The sequence below is a fragment of the Pteropus vampyrus genome, unplaced genomic scaffold, assembly GCF_000151845.1.
Source record: "Pteropus vampyrus isolate Shadow unplaced genomic scaffold, Pvam_2.0 Scaffold229, whole genome shotgun sequence".
Lineage (NCBI taxonomy): Eukaryota > Metazoa > Chordata > Mammalia > Chiroptera > Pteropodidae > Pteropus > Pteropus vampyrus.
Window position 1 is genome coordinate 1,044,579 of NW_011889010.1, and position 11,534 is coordinate 1,056,112.

General features: G+C 35.8%; 1 long non-coding RNA gene across 1 annotated transcript in view; it reads left to right on the forward strand.

The window, feature by feature from the left end:
- LOC111728800 overlaps positions 1-11,534 on the forward strand; it is a 102,224-nt gene that overhangs the window by 13,757 nt on the left and 76,933 nt on the right. Inside the window, exon 2 of the long non-coding RNA XR_002775961.1 lies at positions 808-896. This is a non-coding gene — a long non-coding RNA (uncharacterized LOC111728800). The remainder of the gene's footprint in view (positions 1-807; positions 897-11,534) is intronic.

Genomic DNA, 11,534 nt, shown 5'->3' on the forward strand with positions numbered 1-11,534 from the left:
GGAATGGATAATCGTGCAAAGTTCATGTATGTGTACAGGTTTTGAAGATTTAGCTGGAAGTCAGGAATGAGAACTTTATCATTTACTGTTAGGGTGCTTTTGAAAGTTTCTGCCATATCACAATTAGTATGCAAGACACACTACAACATGACAAATTATAGAGAGGAAAAATTAGACTCTATAAAGCTCATAGGTTTGTTATATGAGTAAATTAAATAAAAAGTTCAAGGTACATAGCCCAATGCTTGGCTTAAGTCGTATTTTCTTAAAAATTTTCTAGAAATTATCCTATTAGTTTTGGAATGTTTTACAGAAATAAAATAATGATTCTGGTGGCAATAAACTTCTCTAGTTATTTAGATGAAGTCTTTAATGTTGTGATAGCATACATATTATATGTATAATATATATGTTGAAGAGTCTTAAGATGATGTGGACATTACAATGTGTAGGTAATTAAATATTTCAAATAATATTTTGTTGCTTTAGTTTGGAGGCTTTGTACATAGTCTTTCTCAAGCATGTATCAACAGGGAGCTTATTTCTTAGATAAAATAAGTCGTGACAGTCTGTTGCAGGCTTCAGTGTAGTGGAAAGTATTTGTATTTCAGGAAGATGGTTCTTGAGTCAGCTTTCGTTATACAGTATTCTCATGGAAAGAGCAAGCCAGAGTGTTTATTTGAAGTGTCCCTCCTAGCTCTAAAAAGAGGATACTGGTGGTGGTAAACAAAGAACTGGAGTATTAGGAATAAAGCAGACCAGCTTATTTTTCTGTTTTTTTAATGTCATCTACCTTTTTACTTTCAGTTGCAGATTAATGAAGAAGAAAAATTACTGTTTTTCAAAACAGATCTAAGTGGATTGACTGTATCCCCTCTTTTATGTTGTGGCCTTGGGTAAGTTAAATACTTGGACCTCAGCTTCCTCATCTGCAAAATGAGGACAGTACTTACTTTGTTCCTAGGGATGTTACATGGATTAACTAATCTAGTGTAATCAAGGTATAACACACAATGGCACACGATGATTTCCTTCCTCTCTTTTACAGTTAGTGGTTAGGAGGAGGGGAGGGATGAATAAGTAGAGCATAGGGGATTTTTGTGGCAGTGAAACTATTCTATGAGATACTCTAATGATGGGACATGTGACTTGATGTATTTGTTAAACCCATAGAATATACAACTGCAAAGAGTAAACCCTAACGTAAACTATGGACTTTATAACGTATCGATATTGGTTCATCAGTTTTAATAAATGTACCACATAAATACAAGTTGTTAATAACAGGGACAGTTGGGGATGGGGGAGTATGAAAAACCCTTAAACTTTCTAGGGAATTTTTGTGTAACCTAAAATTGCTCTAAAAAAAACCATTAAAAAAACCAAACACATTATGAAAGATGTTATTTACCTCATTCACCTATTCCGGGCCCTGGAATCTTTATTATAGCATCGAGCAGGGTCTGTTGATTCTCGGATTTGATTTTACCATGCTGGCAAGCTAATAAGCTAGCCTATTACTGTTTCATCTATGTATGAGCATCCATTCGCTTGTTTCGGTTCCCTTGCCCCTCATGCACATGGGGGACACAGAGGGCCTAGTTGTGAGCCTGAACATGCAGTCAGTTATAAGACAGGAACACTGAACCTGGGAATCCACTGTTTTTATAGCAAGCAGTTAGCTTGCTCTTTGTGTGGGAGGAGTGCATTACTCTGTCTCTCAAGATTGCTTCCTGTAAACACAACCTTTGTAATGGCCTGGGCAAACCATGGTCAGACATTTGTATGCTTGGCGCACTCTGTAGGAATGTGCAAATTGCTAACTGCCCATGGCAGATTGCCTCTCCCATCTGGGTCCTTTCAGTTCTGGTATCTAACAATACTTAGAGAAATAAGTTCTTCACAAAGGCTTTCTAAAAACAAATAGGCATTTTCATGTGCAGTTGACTTGTGTATATGTATATAAAATTAATTATCAATTCCTTACAAATGCGATACTGCTGTGAATTTTCATTTCCTCCTTAATAAGTAGTCTTCTCTGTTCTGGTCCAGTCTAGATTTATTTTCTTCCAGGTCCTCCTAATCTTCCTTTGGATGGTTCCATTCAAATCTGCCATGGTGGCATTTTTGTATCAAAGTCCTTATTATGATTTGCAGATATTTCTTTACCTATGTGTCTGTATTTCTTAGGGCTTACTTCAAATATGGTCTTTTGTCTCATGTGGTTGCTGTGCACCTTGTTTTTTTTGCCATGCCCTGTTTTCTGCAATGGCAAAGGCTATGAACTTCTCCCTTAGGCAGGAAAAATTGCTTCCTGTTTGATATCCAGACTGAAAACAGAACCACAATGGGCAGAAACATGGCCCCCGTTATGCTTCCTGGCTAACATTATTAGATAATCTCCTTCTGCTTATATGCGTCAGTGCCAGAGACACTGTTATTTAATCATTTATTCTCAGTATTGTGTGGATTATAAAAAATCCATGGAAATGTACAGGCTTTAATATCTAACCTGTACAGATTTTATAAAAATGAATGTCTTTAATGAATAAAATGGGATAAGACTAAATTAAGTGCCTATAGTTTATAATTATTATTTATGTAATAAGGCTGTGGAATGCTTATGCAATTTCTAAATATAATTGCAAATCAAATCAATATTCTTATCCTCCAAAATAATATTTTAGTCATATATGTTGATCTAATTATTGCTGTTATCAAAATTGATAGAGTTTACATATCTCTTCCTTTTCTTTGCTTATTTCTATTGTTTATAAGAAAGCAGTGAGGACATGAAATAGCTTGCATTATCTGTGAGCACAAGAGAAATAAAACAAACCTCATGCTAATTTTCCTAAAACTCCAGTGTTATCTTATTGTTTCAGAATTGACCAGCCCATGTTCCTCTTTTGGGCGTTATGCTCAGTGGAATATCAAAGGGTGATTACATTTTGAGAAATGGAGTACAAATGATAGTTTTCTCTAGTTTTACTTTTCCTGACATAAGTAACTCCCTGGGTGGAAGTCACATATATTTAGAAATTGCATTAACATTTTAAGGCCATTTTCATGCTAGTTAATAAATTATACTTTTATCACACTTAAATAGCACCTGGATGGACATTCCAATGGGTTTTCAGAGGCAGATTAGTGTAGGAAGGCAGTGTTATTTGGAATAAGGAACAAGAGCCCAACTGGAGAGTTAGCCTGCCTGGGTTTAAAACCCAGTGCCACAATTAACTAGCTATATGACCTTGGAAAAATTAATCTCTAGGCTTCAGGATTCTTATATGATGGTAATAAATGTAGAACATAGGGCTTTTTGGATGATTAAATGAGATAATCCCTGGAAAGCACTTAGTTTAAGTGCCTGGCACCTACTATTCATTCTATAAATGAGAGCTCTTATATTTCTTGGGATTATAATAATATATTATAACATATTAATAACAGCGATACTCAATGAATGTTTGTTATGAATTTGGCACTGCATTTGCACAAGCATTGATTTATTTAATCATTACCACAATCCTCTGAGGTAGTAATCTTAACACAAAAGACCACAGTATCAAACCAGTCCCATAACAATCACAGGTCTACCCTGCATCAGGCTTTATTCATTTATTCATTTAATATTCATTATAACTAATAATGAGGCGCAGGGTTAGCAGGGGGAGGTCTGAGACACCCGTGTCCTTTCTTGCTGCATCAAGATTTATTCTGGCACTGATTAACACATGAAGCCTCTAAATAAGTAATGTCAGTTGCTATATTACTTATATAAAAGAGAGCTTTTAAAGTAATGACACATTTCTATTTTATACTCAGATAGTTACTAGTTTATACAACATTTTCCAGTACCATGGCCCATAAATCTTTAGGTTCCAGATTTATCTACTCTAAGAAATAAAAATTTATCATACTAAAGTTTTTTCATAGGTAGAGACTGTATTAGTCTAATAGAACTGCCATAACAAGACACCATGAACTGGGTGGCTTAAACAACAGGAATTAATTTTCTTAGTTCTTGGGGCTAGAATTCCAAGATCAAGGTGCAGTCAGGGTTGGTTTCTGATGAGGTCACTCCTCCTCGCTTGTAGATGGTAGTCCTTCTCCCTGAGTCCCCACATGGCCTTTCCTTTGTGCATATGCAGAAAAAAAGAGAGATCTCTCTTGTGTCTCTTCCTCTTCTTATAAGGACAACAGTCCCATGAGATTTAGGTCCCACCGTTATAACCTCACCTAACCTTAATTACCTCATTATAGGCCCTATCTCCAGACATTGGGGGTTAGGTCTTCAACATGTGAATTTTAGGGGACACAATTCACTCTATAACTAGGACTCTCTCACTAGCATCATTTGGTGAAAGGATGCTTTGGCATAATTAACTTTGCTCCAAGTTTCCCAGGAGGTTCATCATTATCATTTTTATAAGGAGGTTTAACTAGGTCATCTTCTTTCTTTCCTGGGGGCCTCCCTTTACTAAAGGGAGAGAATAGATTGCAGGAATACTACTAGCTGGTTTTTTTCCAGGCAGGCATAGTATTATTTCTATCTTAAGATAGAAGAGAATGGGGCACAGAGAGGTTAAGTTAGTTGTATAAAGTCAACCAGCTAGAAAATAATGGAGCCTGTATCAGAAATATTATGGTTTATTGACTATCTTCCTATATGAGGCACTAAATTGCATAAATATCTTCCAACGAATTCAGGTTTAATTTCTTAATAACTTAAAATTTGAAAGATATTCCAATAAATATATAAAATACACAAATACATAGCAATACATTGAAAGAGAATGTTATACAAACCTGATTTTCTAGTTTCCCCCCGATGAGAATGGCACCACTATTTAATTATACAAACTAGAAGCCTTGGAGTTGTCTAAGACACTTTCTTCTTCTTCAGCCCCATATTCAATAACCCATATCAAATTTTGTTGTTCCTACCTCCTAAATAACTCTATAAGTAATTTGCTTCACTCCACTTTTCCCCCCAACCCTAATCTAAGTACTACCTTCACTCTCCTGATCTAATGCAATAATACGTTTCCAGGTGAGGAAACAGCCTATATCAGCACATTCTTAAAATCTGGTCTCCACACCACTTGCAAAGTGATCTTTCAAAATGCAAATCTGATCATGCCATTCCTCTACATAAAATATACTAAGTATCTTCATTCTTAAAATAAGAACAGAAGTTTTCAGGATGGTGAGACACAACATGGTCTAAGTTCCAATTTTATTTCCAGCCTCAGTTCACACTATGTTCCCCCATGTTCTCTGTACTCCAGCCACACTGGCTGTTTTGCATGCTCTTGTCATTTTGGCGTTTCCTCTTTCTGAATAGTTTTTGCATATGCTGTTCTCTTTGTTTCCTCCCCATTTTTCTTGGTTTTTTAAAATTTATCCTTCTGACCTCAGTTTAGTTATTTTTTTCCTCAATGAAGGCTACTCTCACTGGTCTGACGAGACCAAATTCCTCAGTCAAAAGCATGAATTCTAGATAATTTTGCTCAGAAACAGTTAACTTAGACTCAATTCTATGAATGACCAATTTGCTAAAAATAAATTTGGCAAAAACCAATTTGTAGAATTGGTTTTTCATCACTCTGGTCTAGGATAGTTCATCACTCTGGTCTAGGATAGTTCTTTTCAGCTATCTTTCTGGAAGAAGCAGAGACAGACAGAGACTTAAGACTGAAGACAGTAAACACCACTTAAGAAGCCCACCCTTTACTTACATTGCAGTACTGCACCATTGGGCATCGGGGAAGGGCTTGGCATCTGAAACGTGAAAACGTGAAATTGACATACAGCCTAGAGAGACAGTCAAATTTGGGGTTAAAGAGCTGTCATGAAAGGATTGTATCAAAACTTCTGTGAAATGAAGACTCCAAAAATTCCTCAAGAACATAGTGAATTGGTCATTTGATGAAATGATAATTTGGCAGACTACTTTCGTCAAATGGATTTTCTAGAAATTGGCTGCTGGCAAACTGGCTTTCAATGAATTGTCTGTTAGGGAATTCAGAGAATCAGTCATGTGGAAAATTGACTTTTGGCAAATTGGCTTTGTGTAAATTGATTTTTGGCAAATTGGCCTTCTTAGGGCATCATATATCTCACCTTGTAGCATTTTTCATAGTTAATGTTTTCCATTTGTTTTACGGTTATTGGATTGATGTGCTCTCCCCAACTGTTTGTAACTATCACTAGGGGAGAGGCAATATCTGTTTTTATTCACTATTATGTTCTCAGCTCCCAGCACAGTGTCTGGAACATAGTACTTACTCAATAAATATATGTACAATGTATGAAAAAATAACACTCTGCTACAGATATAAATGGAATAAAAGTGGATTTTGGGCACCACTCAGTGGGTCCAATTACCATATATCTAGAGGAGCTGATTATGAGGCAATTGCTTTTAGATAAGTGTTATATGACTGTTGTATATATATATACAATGGTGCCATTTTAACTTAGTGATAATTAGTTAAACTTGATATATCATTAACTTTAAGCCAAACTTTTATGGTTATTAACTCATTTACTCCTTGCAACAATCCTGTAAGGTAGACTACACTGTTATCTCCATTTTATAGATGAGGCAGCTGAAGGGTACAGAGGGGATGAGGAACTTGTCCTGTGCTGGAACACAAGCAGTCTGGCTCCATCATTAACCAGTATATTGCAGCTCTCTTGAGTCAAGAAAACCGAAATTTTGGTTAAAATCAGATGATGGGGAATGAAGAGTTTATAAATGTCAATACCTGTTAAGGTACATAAGAAAGAAGAAATAGATCATGAGAAAGAAAGAGTGTTTTGGGTATGGATACTAATGTGATTGAAAAATGAAATTTTGAAAAGGATCATGGAGGATAATGTTTGATGATGGGCTAAACAATGGCTGGACATGATGGGAAAAGGGGGATTGTTAAGGTTCTGTATATCTCCATCAGCCTCCTGAATAGCAACCCCAAAATATACAGCATAAATAAAAAAATAACTTTAGCACAAAAGTTTCTCTGTTTACACTGGAACCAAAACAGTGTCCTTGTTGTGCTAATTCAGTTTTAAGACAATTTTTCTGTCTTCTTCTTAGCAGATTGTTGCTCTAAGTACCTTCTAAGTAGAAATTCTGGAGCTGATTCCAGTTCTCATTGGACCACCTGGGTGGGAGTGAAAGCACCAGAAGTGAGAAACAGATCAATGATAACTATGGAGAGCAGGGAGTGAGATTAAAATAGTCCATGGAGGCTCGATAGCATTATTAAAATAGTAATACAAACCATTACCTTGCTGTAAGGAAAGATAGAGATCAAAAAGAAAGAAAGAACTTACTGTTTTGGTAGGTCTTTGTTTTTATCATTTGTTAAGGGAGGGGAGTGTGTCTATATGTACTACATCTAATTTTTACAACAAATTTGCAAATCAAGTATAATTGTTCCTATTTTACAGATAATGAAACAGGTGATTTTCCCAAGGTCATATACCTAGTTAGTGACCTTGGGATTCTAACTGAGATGTGTCTTATTTCAAAGTTCATCTAATTTCTACTACACTACTCTGCCCTCGTAGGATATTGTAAGGTAGGGGCGTTAATGACGGTATTGAAAACTGGATGTTTATTCTCAAACACGTATTGCACAGAATGTGAAGGAAAGCAAAGTTTATGTTAAGAAATGAATATTGGCGAAAGATACAGAGAAGTTAGATCCCTGTGGTGACTATAGCATGTTTAACTAAATGGAGTAATATGTTTTCATAGTCATCTGTCAAAACAGCAATATATTAGCAGCATAGTCGTCTTTGGTTTGAAAATAAGACTGAGAGGCTGTTCTTGAGAACATGTCATTTAATTTATCTCCAGAGATTGGGTATACACTTGAAAAACACTCGATATATCAAATGAAAGATAAACTACTGCTTCTTGCAAAGTTTTTTTTCTCAGTAAGATGAAAATGTTGATTATTGCTGAAGATTTTCTGAAGAGTATAGACCAGAATTGAAAGGTTCAAAATGATTCATGCAATCTTTTACAAAGGTTCGTTGGCAGTTTTAATTGGCATTGTAGGGAATTGTTAATCTTATCAAATTCTATAGAGGCAACAGGAATGGATTCATGCATATTTCTTTTATCACACGATGCTCGCTATTTTTTTTCTGTTGTCACCTAAGGGAACTGCCTTTGTTGGGTTAAAAGTTAAATATATTATTAGTCGTGTTTATTGTTAAAATTTATTTTGAGTTAAATATAAGTTTTTTTTCTGTATGTACTAAAAGCCTGATTGCCACAAAAAATAAATATATACACATCTTTAGATCTGTGCACTGTTTAACTAGACAGAGCTAAGGGAGTTATAAATTTATGCTCCAACTATTTTAGAAATAATTTAATACATTGTTTACTAACAAATATTATTTTGCAATAATATTTTTGTATTTTGGATGGAGATAGAATTTGAAAAATACTTTTCTTTTTAGAATTGTCTCTAGTCTTTAGCCATTAAAAAAAAAAATCTCTGAACGCGTTCCTTTCCCAAGTCTCCAAATTCATGAATACACGACGACATGAATTTGTGACCAGGATTTGTTGTGCAATGATTTGGAACTGTGCCTTTCAACATTTTTTTATTTTTAGTATAATAGCAGTGAAAGTTGTACATTTCCTTTTGTCTCAGTATGAATAATGCTGCCTCATTAATTTGGTGGTTTCATCTGTGAAGGAACTAATCTTCATCTTCATATCTCTATCTTTTATAACTTTTTAATAACATAGCTCAAGATGGGATTATATGACAGAGGAAATTACTTCCAAAGAAAGCAGTAATGAAGACATTAGTTATTCCATAAGGGTTGGTATGCTGAAGAATCTTTTCAAAGCAAAGCTGATTGAACATGAAAAATATGATGTTCTGAATATTTCTTTCCTCTGGCTTTTTTGAGTTGATAGTCAAGAGAGTAACATGGCCTTTTTTGGTTTAAAGAGTGAACAATATTAAGTGTGTGTGTGTGTGTGTGTGTGTGTGTTTGACTAAAAATGTGGTTAAATAAATAATAGAGAAAATGCTGTTTCATGCAATTATTTATTTATTTTTAGGATGTGGTATAAAGGTTGATTACATTTTTACTAGTTACTTGTACATTTTCAGGTTAATTCTTTGGCTTTGCTGAACTAACTAAGCACTACCTCTCTTGGGGAGTATTTTTCTAGTTTGAGTGATACAGATGGGCAGGCTGATTATATTTTAATCAAGACAAGACAAAATGTTATTGGCAGTAGACAATAAGAGGTAGGCTAGCATCTAAAAGATCAGCATTTTTGGATACAAATGACATTAGCCTGTTCCAGCCTATCAGGCTAAGAGGAATTCTCTCAACTCCCGCTGTATAGTTTCTCTCACTTTAGAACTGGGACACAGGATTCAGTGGTGTAATTTTGTTCTTTAACAAGTTTTTCATAATACATCAAATGGTTACTATTTTACCAATATAATTTAACATTGCCCAGACCTTTTATGGCTGAATTCATAGGTTAAAACAATAAATTTCAACTAAATTTTCTTTTCATGCTATATCCCATTCAGGCCCCACAGTTCTTTAGTTTGTTGACAATTCAGACTTTAAAAAATGCTTATTAAAATTCTGCACTACCACCTCTTTTTAGTGGACTTTTTTTGGTTTGGAAGAGAGTTGTTGACATTAATGTCCATTATATTTTAGCCAATCAACTAAGAATCGGGAACTAGAGTTTTGTAATAAAATGACCTTAACCACTTGCTTCAGTTAGGCTAAGCTTAATGGATATGAATAGTATTTGCTGTGGAGGAAGTTTGCCAATATTTTGCAAATGTGATTTGTGTCTGAAAGTTGATTACAGGTCTATCTTTACCATTGACCTAATACTAATTTTCAGGTAGATCCAACTTGGGGGTACCTTTCTCCTCCACATGTGATCAACTAAGAGACTATGAACTGCTCACTTCATAGTTCACTGCATAGTTCTATTTTATGCTAATGTGTTTTAGGTCAGATTTTGGGGTACGAGATAAGACACGAAGAGACCAGTTAGAATGCCGTTGCTGACCAGTTAGGATGTTAGCCAAGAAAGGACAGAGACTTGAACGAATACAACATCAATAGGGATGATGTTAGTGAAATAATTTTTATTTATTGACTACTTTCTGTATAGTAGGCACAATGCTGTGTACTGTACATGGATTGTTTCATTTAATAGTCGCCACATCACTGAAGTAGGTTCCATCTTCATTTTACAAAGGAGAAAAATTCTACAAAATTTGGTCTATAAAGGTGAAATAACTCATGTTTAATGTTATGCAGTTGGCAAAAAGTATAGCTGCGATTTGATTCCAGAGCTGACACAGCCACCGAACAACAGATTGCAATATTTAAGAGGAAGAATTTAGCAAAGGATAGAATCAGGGAGAATAATGATGGAGAGCTCAGGTTTGACTCTTAGGATCCTGGATTAGGTACCCTGGTGAATGATAATGCTTACCTCCTGGTTAGGGAGTATAGGATGAGGGCCATGTTTGGAGGATTAGGGAGTGTATGTTTAGTTCTGAACATCTTAAGTTTGAGGTGCCTTTGAGACAGAGGGGGAGAAGTCAAACTGGTTATGTGGATCTGGAGTCTGGCAGGAATCTGGGCCAGAGTGCTTGGCCTGATGCCGGGCATGGAATGAATACTTGTTGCATGAAATGACAGACAGATGGAGGGAGGGAGAGAGAGAGAGAGAGAGAGAGAGAGAGATGAGAGAGATGGAGAAGTGGTCATTATAAGAGTATAGTGGGCACTTGGGGCTATGGGAGTGAATGAAATTTCCCAAGGACAGTGTGTCAAATAAGAGAAGAGAACCCAGAAGAACTGTGGGAGCATATCAGTACTTGAGGGTCAGATGATGGAAAAACTTTAAAAGACAGAGAAGGATAAAAACTTCAAGAGAATTATATTACAGAAGCCAAAAAGATCGAGAATTTCAAGAAGGCTATTATTAACAATATCAAGTGCCATAAAAAGAGACCCAAGAAAATAATGACGATCGCAGTTATAAGGCATTTATCATAGGTCAGGCAGTGCTCTAAGTATTTTTTATATATTAGTTCTTCAAGTCAAATCTGTGATATAGGTATTTTAATTAATCATGCTTTGTGGATGAGAAAACAGAGAAATGAAATAACTTACCTAAGGTAAGTGGCAGAACCAAGATTGTGAATCCTGAGAGCGACTGCAAAATTGATGTTCTTAAACCACTATGCTATTCTTGCTTGTGAAGCAGGGGCCAAAATGTATGTACCGGGTACAGCAGTTAGGAGGTCATTCTGACTCGGAGAGCGCAGCTGCAGCATGTAAGCCGAAGCAGAATGTCGTGGGAGATTGGGAAGTCAAGAGTACGCTGGCTTCTCTTACCAGGAGCTTGGCTCTAAAGGAGAGGAAGAGTCTGCCAACGGGGTACTCGGGCAGACGGAATTATTTTTAAGATGGAAGAGATTTTGTCATGTTTATGT